Genomic DNA, 11,414 nt, shown 5'->3' with positions numbered 1-11,414 from the left:
TTGTAACATCTCCGATAATAATAAACGTTTATAACATCTCCAATAATAATAAACGTTTGTATCATAAGTCATCAGTTCCTCCTGAATTTTTAAACTAGTTTATTGTAATTCAATATTCCTTACTGCTGAAACACTCTTGGCGAAGCAGAAAATAATAAAAATTTTAAGTACGTTTTGAAAACCAATCTTGTAGATGTTTCAATGTTGAGAAACTGTACAAATACAAATATTAAATCCACATTACGACAACCAGGCCACATCTTTAAGCCGGCCGTTTCTATCACGCGTACAGACCAACCCGAGGCCGGACTGTTAAAATTCATAGTAAACCATTTCATACTCTTGTAAATATGAAGCTGAACACATTCTCGTACGTACACAACTGATTACCGATTATTATCTATTTCTTACGCAATTTTTACCTCTTATATCTTAAGTTGTTACCACCATACAGCCCGAGAGAGATACTGTACTATCTCTATTTTGATTTTCAGTTGTCCACTCCAGCGTATGACCCAACACTTCCAATGCTCATTTGTTAATATTATTACAGTATAGATGCCCTTATATTACTGGCTGGCTCTTTTAATAATTGATTCCGTGTGTTGTGGCAGCTTATACTATTTATTCTCCCTTGAGAATGATCTTTATTACAATATCACAGTGTCCCCTACATACTGTCTAAATGCACTCTAACATTCGCTATCTCGATGTTAATGTTCCTTAATCGCTCCTATCATGACACCATTAACACAAAGTACTTTCATAAACCCTAAATTGTCCTAATGCAAAAATATACATTAATTTCTGTAACGTCTATAATAAATCATCTGTTAAATAAAGTTAATACTTACCTCGAAATCAGATCCCATGTGGTCTAGTGGCTAGGATACCTGGCTTTCACCCAGGAGGCCCGGGTTCGATTCCCGGCATGGGAATAACTTTTACTCATTATTTCGCTTGAGTAACCACGTAAAGGGATACTTTACGTGAAACTATTTATATTCGTAGTTGAAAACGAAAAAATAGTGAATACTGTTGTGGTTTTCGCTTAATACATTTTCGTTGGTCATGATGTTCAATTCACAGACAACTATAACTCGCCCGTACAATACTGTGGTTATTTCTACTATTGTTTCAGTTGCTTTACTATACTGTCAATATTTCTTAAAACAGGGAGAAAACAATCATTTAGTATTTCATAACAGTGTTCAGGCACTTTAAGAGAATTTATATATTACTGATGTATTGCATTTTTCTACTTGATGTTATTTGTATTCTTTCTTCACTGCAAGTTTATTTTAAACAAAATTAAAAGTACAAGATAAACCAGACTACAACTTACTATTTACTAACGTTGGATGAAAAACTTTAGCCTTAGTCATTGATAATTTGTGAATATTTTGTTAAATAGTAACCAATAATATTTCAATGAAATTTCAGTCTTAATCCCCACAAGTTTTGAGAGGAAAAGACAAGTAACACCCGTTTATGTTAGTCATAAGTTCTTACTAAATAAGTAAACAAAAGATACTTGCCCCGAGTGAGGATCGAACTCACGACCTTGAGATTATGAGACTCACGCGCTGCCTACTGCGCCATCGAGGCTTACATATACTTGACAAGCAACATCAATAGGTACTCAGTTTTTAATACGGAAAAACAGACAAAATACTTAGATTTTATATATATACAGGGTTTATATATATATATATTCAAACCTATAACTACAACATAGTTTATTCATATGGCAAAATCACATCGTTGACACTATGCGCAGCTGTTATCTCAAGTAGCTTCCGATAGACTACGGATAGAGGCTTTCACCGTCAGATTTGTGTTCGAATCCCACCAGAGAAACTTTTATTACCATTTATTTAATTTTACAATTGTCACTAACTTGTTCAAACTGGAAAATTAGAAACTAAAATATATTATTCATTCCTACATCTTTTGAACATGTGGGCTCTTCATTATCCTTATAACATTACATATTTATTGACAAAGCTTGGAGTACAGTTCGCCTATTCTGAGTAATTCAGTCAAGACAGAGGATCATACACAAAGAAATAGATCATAATCATTAACAGTATATATAGGTCAAAGTCATGTGGGTGATAACACTGTTCACTGCCACGCAGGACAGTGGTTCATATACGAGTACATTAGAAGTTATATTCTATTTGAGAATTAATCAGTGTGGACTAGCAAATTTGGGATAAATAGCAAGAATGTCCTCAAGCACTCCTGATTCAATGTAATAATTACAAAGTTCATTATATAATAAGCCAGGTGGCCTGAAGTCTTTGACAGTGTCACATTCATTATATAATATAGTGTTCAAGTGTATGCTTTTAAGGTTTATAACAAAGTTTACCTGCTCAGTGTTCCGGTATGGATACAGCGTCACTAACTTGCCAGATGTGTCTGTATCCTAGCCTAATTCTAGCCACGACTACATCACATTGTCTGGTTCTGTCCTTATGCTGGCCATACCGATACCTCTTGTCACAAAATTTGTCATATTTACTAATGCTACAACTGCCAGGTCTCTCTGCATTTCTCAGTTCTTCTAGATCAGAGTTCATGATTTTGACTTGAATGTTTTTAAGTACAGCATTGGACAGGCCAAGGTCACGGTAAACATTTTCTTTCTTGCATGCCTCATTGGCGAGTCTATCAGCACGGTCATGATACCTAATTCCAACATGGGACAGAATCCACACAAATTCAATACGAAAGTTGTTCTCATTAGCAGTTATCACATTCCTTTTAATATCACAGACAACTTTAGACATAGAACCTGACGGGCTGTTCATTGATTTCAAAGCACTTGAGTCTCAGAATATCACCCCACCTCCATTTTCTTTAAGGTTGTCTGTAGCTAAGTAGATTCCCATTAGTTCAGTTTGTGTTGTGCTGGCCCAGTTGTTCAGCCTTTTCTTTATATATTACAATTGCACAACCTGTTCTACCTGTGTAGGTCTGCACAGAACCACCAGTAAGAACATAACATTCACTTGATTTAATACTCTCTATGTGACTTAATAGTTTCTAGTGTAATGCATCTCACCACATCGGTGTTTAACATTTGCTTACTACTAACAGGAGTGTAATTAATAGGAACTGATATATTCAACCAAGGAGGAATGGCATTAATGGGTTCGTCTGGGGTGATTGGGACGCTCAGATTCAAGAGATCTGCAGCACTTCTACGAAGCCACGCCCCAAAGAGAGTTTTTTGTGGAAGGTTATCGAGATAGTCGTCCCTTAGATAGAACATCAACTCAGTTTGAGCTGTAGTTTGGGGACCATTGTTCTTCAAAACTTTGACACAAAACATGGTATTAAGTAGAGCTATCCTCTCAGATAGGAAGGGCAGCCTGAGCTCTTTCCTCATGTTTACAATTCTGGTTGATTTTGGGCATCCTAGAATGATGCGCATGGCTTCATATTGTACTACCTCAAGGCTGTTTAGAGGGAATAGTTACAAGGTGGAGAGCATGATAATCAACTACAGATCGAATGAAGTGAAGATAGAAAGTACGAGTATGGGTGATGTTAATTCCATAGCTCTTACCAACAAGGGTTCTGAGGGGTTTAATGCGCTGCAATAGTTTGGCACGAAGGTTACCGACGAAGTTCGCATCATTCACATTAATTCCAAGATATTTATAAGAGCTACAAAGTTCCAATGGCATGCTGTTAATGTTAAAGTTAAGAGGCAGAGGGTGAGCAGGACGAGGATTGAGGACCCTCGTCTTGTCAACAGATATTATGAGACCACATTCAACAGTCCTGTGAGCAAATACATCCAGCAAGGCTTGAAGCCTGGGCTTGGTCTGTGTCATAATGCAGATATCATCGGCATAACAAATTATAGCCTCGTTCGGCAGAACTGGAATGTCAGCAATAAGCTTGTGCATCAGTATATTAAAGAGCATAGGATTTAACACTCCTCCCTGAGGAGTGCCAAGCTCAAATGATCTCATTCTGGTAATTTTGACTCCCCTAAACAGAACACTGGCATACCTGTTGGACAGATAACCCTTTATCCATGTCAGGAGGTTACCTTGGATGCCAAAATTAGCTAGTTGCTCAAGTATAATGTCTCTATTAGCTTCATCAAGGGATGATTTACGGTCTATGAAGGCTGTTTGTGTCTTATCTTCAGAGTGAACAAGATATTCTGCAAAACATATTTGTGTGCTGCACCCGGGAATGAACCCATACAGATTAGGGGCCAGTTTGTCTTTGACTTGAAACATGAGATGGTTGAGAACAACTCTTCCAAGGACTTTACACCAACAGGATGTGAGTGGAGTTTGGAGAGTTAGCTTTAGGGATTGGTACTATGTTTCCTTGAGTCCATGTCTTTGGCAGAATACCTTGAGTGAGGCTCATTTGATACAGGTCGAGAGAGAGAGAGAGAGAAAATTGAACACGTCTAATGAATGCCACAAACAAACACTAATGGATAAAACACCTCCCATAATATAAAGGTATATGATAATTCACCTTCAGACAGACAAAAACAACCAACACAGCGACGAACGAGAAACACAAAACAGCCACAACGTTAGACCCGCCAGGGAGTGTACTGTAACCATTCATAACCTGCGTCCAGCATTTTCCTCTGCGTGGGTTATGATGCGGGGGAGAGGAAAAAAAACACTGCTCATATATTTACCTGACTCATCTCTTACCTACAGTTTGTCTTTACTTATGCAACCATCTTCCCCCTTCTCGTGCTTACATAACTTGTGGGAAGGTAAATGTGCGCGCCTACATGAAGGTTCTTTGTTATATTAATGTCAGTGTGAGCTTTTCGTTGTTATATTTGACGTGTGGTGATGAGATAGTGTTAATTCCTATTATCACTTTGACTATTTATTTCACGAGTTGATGATATCTAATGTCATTTAAATTAGAAAAGATTTTTATACAGTAAACTTGTGTTATCCTTAGTTTTTCAGCGACTAAGATTTTGAAGCACAGTACAGTATCAGTTTCTACACTATTTTTTTAGTAAGAAATATACCTCCTTTAATATATTATTTGTCAAGCCCTATATTTACCCTGCGGCAGATAAGACCATTGTTGTATCGTGTTGTTGACGGAAGCAGCATAAGCTAAGAAAAAGTGGGAGAAAATACTCTCCTTATAATCTAGTCGGGATGAAGACAGACAAGCGAGTAAACTTCCCTCCAGAGACCTCCTGAGTATTGACTACATTGTGCCTATGTGGTAGGAGTGATGGGTTCTCTTTGGCGGAAGTTTGGCGATGCTGATACTTTGTTATCCCCTGTCTACCTCACTCTCTCGACACCTATTGAAGTGTTATGCTGCTGAGAGTAAATGTATGTGAGAAATGTAATGTTATCATATTTGCGGGTTCTGAAGTTACTGTATCCTGTATTTGAGAAATAATTCTCCCCACTGACGTTACATAATAAGAATCTGATGTGACTTGTATTTTGTTTGAAGCATAATTATTTTAGACTTATTACTTCTGTGGAGTCCCTGAATTTGTTCTTACATTTCATTGCTCATTTGATGTTTAATTAACCTTTTTGCCCACCTAAGGACAACGCTAGTGATAACGAAGAATTTCTTATTATATTCAGCCCCTTGATTTAAGACAGACACACATGACTGATTTATATTACTCTCGCAAAATTGGAAACAATGCTAAAAATATCTTACATTATAACACAAGAGCATTAGGCGGATTTTTACCGTTTCAAATAGTACCGCATTTTTTTCAACATTAACTAGAGAACTATTGAGAAAGACGTTCGGAATAATACAAGAGCTAATTTTAGAGAGAGAGAGAGAGAGAGAGAGAGTGTGTGTGTGTGTGTGTGTGTGTGTGTGTGTGTGTGTGTGTGTGTGTGTGTGTGTGTGTGTCATAATTGTTTTCCACTTCTTAGCCCCGCCGATCTCTATTCCCAGTAAACTATATATTCCAGGTTTATTTCAGTTGTTACGACTCAGCCTCCACGCCCAGTGAATACAGTCTAACCTTATGCTTTTCCCTCTGACAATACCCATTCTCCTCTTCCCCATTCCCTGTTCCTTAGTACCCATTTACCCATCGTCCCTTTTCCCTACAGCACCCATTTGCTTTCACGGTAAACTCACCCAAAAAATCTCTCTCTCTCTCTCTCTCTCTCTCTCTCTCTCTCTCTCTCTCTCTCTCTCTCTCCTCCTGGCGTTAAAATGACCTTCAGGGCTTTACAATAAATATTACAGCACAACAATTCGCTCATGTTACCAAGGGTAGTGTAGTTGGCTGTGTTTTACGAGGGCAGGGAACAGCGTCGCGGTAGCAAAGTGAAGGAAAGCGTGTTACATTTTTACAGAAGTTTACCTTGCGTTGAGAAAAGTGGTGCTTTGTGAGAGTTAGGAATTTATTATGCCAAGTGCAGCTAGGCATATGTTTTTGTTTTTGTTTATTTGAGGGATAATTATGTTTCTCTGTGAAATGTTGAAACGCGTTTATAAGAGGTTGAGCAAATATTTTGGGGCGTTAGATAGAATGAGTTGACCCAAACTTGTCTTAATTTGTCTCTGCCGATGTGTAAGATAAACTATTGTGTACAAAACAGACGGACTTGGCACAAACGAGACCGATTCCTAAATAATAAACAAAAAGTAATTTTCTATTTCATAATGCAAGGGAGCCGTTTTGCTAATACATACACAGCGCATAATAGGAGCGGTGTGACACTTTTGATATTCTTTTCAGTTATTTTCAGACTTATTGAATTATCAAACACAACGTCTTTAACCTATGCAAATGCAATTCCAATATATCTATTACTTCTCTATAATCACTTAGAGCTCCCTGTGTAAGTCTTGTTTCGTTCAGTTAATTTTATGATTTGTATTTGAAAAACAAACCTCCATTTCGAGTTTTTGTTCAATATAGAAACTAAAACTTTCACAATAATGATGCAAGAGACTGGCTGTTGAATTACCTAAATACATTACATTCAAACAACGTCTCGCTCTCCAAGGACCTAATTTCATGGCTACAAAATGACTTCCGTAGTTCGTAGCTTTCCTTAACGAAGTAAATTAACTCCCCGTCCCTTGCTCTCGTAACAGCCGTCCCGCCGTAAAACTGGCGAGTGTAAAAAGTGAACTAGCAGTTAATCAGCTTCCTGGAGTTGTTAGTAGGCTGATATGGGTGTTGGTGATGAAGCCAAGGTCAGGCGGACTTGTTTTATGATACAACAGACTACGAGTGTACGGTATCCAGACGTTTGGTTGAATGAATTAGTCCGATTAGCAGGAGCAGTTTGTTTAATTATTCATGCCTGGTTCTGTATTTTATCTGTGTGTGTGTAAGCGCGTGATTGTTGTATGGACGTGCTGATGGGCGTTTTGTAGATTAAATATGGATTGGGATGGTTTAGCTCTCCCACATTTCACAGAATTCCTATCACAAAACGCAGAGCACCGTTTGTTATGAGAGTTGATAGAGGAATATAGTATATGCTGTCTGCTCGAGTAGTTGTCCTCTTATTTATAAGTTTAAAGATTCTCCTCCTGGACAAATTCCTTATAACTTATCGACATACTATCCAAATACTGCATAAATATCGTGATCTAAATATAAAGTTTCATTCAATATTCGCATGACAATATTTTTTAGTGAAGTTTGTCAAAAATTGCAATATGGTTTAAGATTTTTTTAGCAATATTATCTAAAATTTTGTCATGACATTTTCCTGAACGTCTTACTGTACGTCACGACCCATGATCAAAGAACACTGAGCAGCTCACGACCAAAGAGGCCATAAACTATCAACCATGTGAAGCTTATGTAAAGTTAATAGTAAACAAACTATAAATAATTATTACAAGCAAAAAAAAAAACTCTTGAAGGAGTCGCCAGGAGTCTTATACACAATACTGAAAAGCTCGGTTGTGTGATTGTTTGTTGTGTTACTTGTAAGGGCACAGCAGCACCCAGGAACACCAAGAGACCTACAGTAGCTGAGTGTAACAAAAACGCCTAGATCCCCCCAAAAAATTTCCATCGTCTGATTTATGAACCATTCGAAGTACCAAGATTAAGAGGCTTAGTTAAATAACCTCTTTTCAATTTTCATATTCCATGAAAGGTGGAAGGGAAACTTTCACCTAAATTCCAAAACTACTTCGCTGTGGAGTTAGACTAACAAGCACTCGGCATTAAGAAACCAGATTAACTCAAGACTCTTCTTCATTAAAACTCTGCAAGAAAATTTCACGTCACTACTCAAGTAGAAAAAAAAATACAAAATCAGTCTATCCCGGAGGCGGCGTGACAAAATTGGATTACAACTGACGCTAAAATTCCAGGGGAAACTAATTACTCTGTTTGACTATTTAATCCGCGAGAGAAAGTTGATGTTTTCTTAAGCGATAGTCCTGGAAAAATGTGAATTACGCACGAGCATGAGTCCGCAGTCGAGAATTTCTGGTCCAAAAGGCGTGTCCAAAATTTTCCGTCTTCATTTTCGAACAAGGAATTGTATAGCATAGGGTGGGGCGAGGGGCGGGGGGGAGGGAGGGGGGGGGGCGATATTGCACGAAACGAACCACCAGTTTTGCATATCAATAAAAAATTAATGTATAACTGACTTTTGGCTTTAGTTACGCATTTTTTACTTCATTAGCAGTATTGTGGTTTGAGAATAAAAATAAATAAATAAATAAATAAATAAATGAATAAATAAATCACAGTTCAAACAATGAGCTTCGTGTCACAATTAATATTTCCATTATTGATAAAAAAATTACGATTTAACAGACTTTCACAAGGGATTAAGTTAATGAACACCGCACAGACACCCTAAAATAAGCCACACCACATCCTAATAAACAGACACAAGACATCTAAAATAGAAAAAGTCAGAATAAAGACTAAAAAACGACTAAAATAAGCCTCACAGACACCCCAAAATAAGCCTATATATTTAAAGTATCACAACATAAACAAACACACCAAGGAGATAACCTATGATCACAACCTTATTCATGTAAAATATATATAATCACAATTATAACCACTTAAAATATAATCTAAGTTATAGAGGATTTAAAACAACGCAGAATACATGGCCACAAACCCTCAAGTCTCCCATGGTAGCCCGGCCACAAACCCTCAAGTCTCCCATGGTAGCCCGGCCACAAACCCTCAAGTCTCCCATGGTAGCTCGCACAAACCCTCCAGTCTCCCATGGTAGCCTGGCCACAAACCTCCGGTCTCCCATGGTAGCTCACACAAACCCCAGTCTCCCATGGTAGCCTGGCCACAAACCCTCAAGTCTCCCATGGTAGCCTGGCCACAAACCCTCAAGTCTCCCATGTAGCTCCACAAACCCCGTCTCCCATGGTAGCTCACACAAACCTCAAGTCTCCCATGGTAGTCCACAAACCCCTGTCTCCATGGAGCCTGGCCACAAACCCTCAAGTTCCCATGGTAGCCTGGCCACAAACCCTCAAGTCTCCCATGGTAGCCTCCACAACCTCAAGTCTCCATGGTAGCCTGGCCACAAACCCTCAAGTCTCCCATGGCCTGGCCACAAACCCTCCAGTCTCCCATGGTAGCCCGCACAAACCCTCAAGTCTCCCATGGTAGCCCGGCCACAAACCCTCAAGTCTCCCATGGTAGCCTGGCACAAACCCTCAAGTCTCCCAATGGTAGCCTGGCCACAAACCCTCAAGTCTCCATGGTAGCCCGGCCACAAACCCTCAAGTCTCCCATGGTAGCCTGGCCACAACCTCAAGTCTCCCATGGTAGCCTGGCCACAAACCCTCAAGTCTCCCATGGTAGCCTCGGCCACAAACCCTCAAGTCTCCATGGTAGCCCGGCCACAAACCCTCAAGTCTCCCATGGTAGCCTGGCCACAAATCCCAGTCTCCCATGGTAGCCTGGCACAAACCCTCAAGTCTCCATGGTAGCCTGGCACAAACCCTCAAGTCTCCCATGGTAGCCTGGCCACAAACTCCAGTCTCCCATGGTAGCCTGGCCACAAACCCTGCTTCCCATGGTAGCCTGGCACAAACCCTCCAGTCTCCCCATGGTAGCCCGGCCACAAACCCTCCGGGTCTCCCATGGTAGCCTGGCCACAAACCTCCAGTCTCCCATGGTAGCCTGGCACAAACCCTCAAGTCTCCCATGGTAGCCTGGCACAAACCCTCCAGTCTCCCATGGTAGCCCGGCCACAAACCCTCCAGGTCTCCATGGTAGCCTGGCCACAAACCTCCAGTCTCCCATGGTAGCCTGGCCACAAACCTCCAGTTTCCCATGGTAGCCCGGCCACAAACCCTCCAGTCTCCCATGGTAGCCTGGCACAAACCCTCCAGTCTCCCATGCAGCCACATCCCTCAGCTTCCCATGGTAGCCCGGCCACAAACCCTCCGGTCTCCCATGGTAGCCTGGCCACAAATCCTCAAGTCTCCCATGGTAGCCTGGCACAAACCCTCAAGTCTCCCATGGTAGCCTGGACACAAACCCTCCAGTCTCCCATGGTAGCCCGGCCACAAACCCTCGGGTCTCCCATGGTAGCCCGGCCACAAACCTCAAGTCTCCCATGGTAGCCTGGCCACAAACCCTCCGGTCTCCCATGGTAGCCTGGCACAAATCCTCCAGTCTCCCATGGTAGCCTGGCACAAACCCTCCGGTCTCCCATGGTAGCCTGGCCACAAACCCTCCAGTCTCCCATGGTAGCCTGGCCACAAATCCTCCAGTCTCCCATGGTAGCCTGGCACAAACCCTCCAGTCTCCCATGGTAGCCTGGCCACAAACCCTCCAGTCTCCCATGGTAGCCTGGCCACAAACCCTCCAGTCTCCCATGGTAGCCTGGCCACAAACCCTCAAGTCTCCTATGGTAGCCTGGCCACAAACCCTCCAGTCTCCCATGGTAGCCTGGCCACAAACCCTCAAGTCTCCTATGGTAGCCTGGCACAAACCCTCCGGTCTCCCATGGTAGCCCGACACAAAAACATCGAAAAAGGAAAAAAAATGAATATTCCTTCTCTCGGCAGGTCCGTGCGAATGATTCAAGTCTTCTTTGTTCCTAACCGCTGAAGCCGGAGACTCGACCAGCCAGGGCGCGAGAGAACTGCAAACTTCTCTTTTTGTTTTGTTTTTCTCCCGTACGTGTGTGTGCGTGTGTGTGTTTGTACCTCAGATTGTTTGTATGTGTTTTTATATGTTTTTCTTTTCTTCATGTACGTTGTTTTTTCATCTCTGTGTGAATTTTCTTTTTTGGTATGTCTGTTTTTCACCTTATTCTCTCTTTTTTTGTATCTGGTTGTGATCGTGATTTAGTGTATCTGTTCGTGTTTTTCCCACTTCCTGTCCCTTTGTGTTTGTGGCTCTGTATGTGTGTTTTTATCTGGCTCTGTATGTG

At 40.9% G+C, this 11,414-nt stretch overlaps 2 non-coding genes across 2 annotated transcripts; one reads left to right on the top strand and one right to left on the bottom strand.

Moving 5' to 3' along the window:
• Positions 1–866: 866 nt before the first annotated feature.
• Positions 867–938, top strand: Trnae-uuc. Its single transcript has one exon. It is a non-coding gene; the product is annotated as a tRNA-Glu (tRNA).
• Positions 939–1,535: 597 nt separating this feature from the next.
• Trnam-cau lies at positions 1,536–1,608 on the bottom strand. Its single transcript has one exon. It is a non-coding gene; the product is annotated as a tRNA-Met (tRNA).
• Positions 1,609–11,414: the final 9,806 nt, after the last annotated feature.

This window comes from Homarus americanus, unplaced genomic scaffold, assembly GCF_018991925.1.
Source record: "Homarus americanus isolate GMGI-L3 unplaced genomic scaffold, GMGI_Hamer_2.0 scaffold16430, whole genome shotgun sequence".
Classification (NCBI taxonomy): domain Eukaryota; kingdom Metazoa; phylum Arthropoda; class Malacostraca; order Decapoda; family Nephropidae; genus Homarus; species Homarus americanus.
This window is presented reverse-complemented; position numbering and strand designations above follow the sequence as displayed.